General features: G+C 36.0%; 1 pseudogene; it reads right to left on the bottom strand.

Moving 5' to 3' along the window:
* Positions 1-791: 791 nt before the first annotated feature.
* LOC125861079 (U2 spliceosomal RNA) lies at positions 792-966 on the bottom strand (annotated as a pseudogene).
* Positions 967-1,821: the final 855 nt, after the last annotated feature.

The following is a 1,821-nucleotide window of genomic DNA, read 5'->3' as shown; positions in this document are numbered from 1 at the left end:
ATATTAATTACTGACTTCATGGTCATCTTTGGAGGTCAACAATTATTCTTTGAAAATGCATTTGCAGCAGGCTCAGCAATGCAACTCTATCCCTCGACACTTTCATCCAGACGTCTTTTATGCTAGTGGTGTTATAGGATGTTCAAGTTAATTTGTATTTATGTGTTGGTCTCTGAATGTTGAGTTGATCCCACTGGCGTTGATATTCCAACAAAGAGGAGTTGTGTATCAAAGCTGTTTATCAATTTCAGATGCGTCACCTTTTTCCTGTGCAAAATCAATCAGTTCATAGCCTCTTAATAGCCTCAGTCCTTTTACTGTGATTTTATGCAATATTAATATAAGATACATTATTATGACTGTAAATTATTCAACCAAATTTCTGACTGCTTTCTTGCGTGCTATTAGTCTTGTTAAACCTGCCGACATTTGCGTTGCACTCAAGTTTTCAGTCATCCAAATTCCAAGATCTGATAGGCTACAAATTTCACCTCTGATACCCATACCCACTCTGTGCAACAAAATAATTTCAGAGCTTTTTACACTTTCGAAAACTTGGACACTTCAGGTTAAATGAATACTCCTCAATTTATAAAGTGGGTAATCTGAATTTTCTTCACTCGATCTCTCTTAAGATTATACTGGAAAGATTAAATCCTAATTTTCAGACTCGACACAATGTAAACTGATGGAACATTGTTACAGTAAAAATAGCAATTAGACCAAAATTACATGTTTTGATGGGCTTATTTATAAATTAAACTAGGCCTTAAAAAATTGAACTAGATTTGGTGGGGTGCGCCAGGCCCATGAAGTAGTGCAACGCATGAGAGCCCAGGTAGCAAGCTACCTTGATGAACCCTCCACTTAAATAATTGAGTTACTATCATGTGAACCAATATCAAATATTAAACTGATAAGAACAAATACTGCACTTAATCTTAGCCAAAAGGCCGAGAAAGGCATGCCTTATCCAAAATTCGGGCCTTTGTTTTTGTACCATCTTCTTGTTGTCTTCTTCTTAGATTCTTCCGATGTGGGACTAATTGGCAGCTACAAAAGCTAAGCATTTCTGCTCTTCTAAGTGTTAATACGTAACAAGTATAAATTTAGTTATAGCTACCTTTTCCATGATAAATATTTCATATTGGGCACATGTAAAAGATGAAGTTTTAAATCTGAATGTTACTCGTGGTTAAGAGCTCAATCTAAAATTATGATAAAGGAAAAAAGATACTAAAAAGCTGTTGAGAAATCGAAGAGAATTAAGATATCACCAGTGACTCTGTTTTTCATTCAGTTTTTAAAGAAAATATTACAAGTGTACATTCAGTATGACTACATACATATTTCACAGCTCTTCTTAAGAAGCTAAAGAGTGTTATGATCTTGCAAATTAACTCTGGTTCAATATCTCCCCCAACAATTCTAAGGTGAACTTGTATCGTTCATGTGATTTTCTCCCCTCCTCCACCAACTTCACAGCACACTTGTACAAATTATCATACCTGTGAACTGGAATCTTGGTGTCAATAAAATTGCAGCAGTAGTCAAGAACATAGCTACGGTGAATACCCTTTCTCCAGCGTGAAAGAATGTAGTGAGGTGGGATCTCCTTGAAACCATTCTGACTTAATGTGTGCCTGCACAGGAAGCCCTCCAGGTTAAATAAACCACATGCACAAAGAACATTGGCAACAGCTGTATTAAACGTAACCTCATAATCTTTTGCTTCATTCACATTCTCAACTTCACGTTCCTTAACGATGTATGTTATGATTGACCCATCAATACCTACTTGTCCTGTTCTTAAACATGAGA

Source organism: Solanum stenotomum, chromosome 3 (genome assembly GCF_019186545.1).
Source record: "Solanum stenotomum isolate F172 chromosome 3, ASM1918654v1, whole genome shotgun sequence".
Classification (NCBI taxonomy): domain Eukaryota; kingdom Viridiplantae; phylum Streptophyta; class Magnoliopsida; order Solanales; family Solanaceae; genus Solanum; species Solanum stenotomum.
This window is presented reverse-complemented; position numbering and strand designations above follow the sequence as displayed.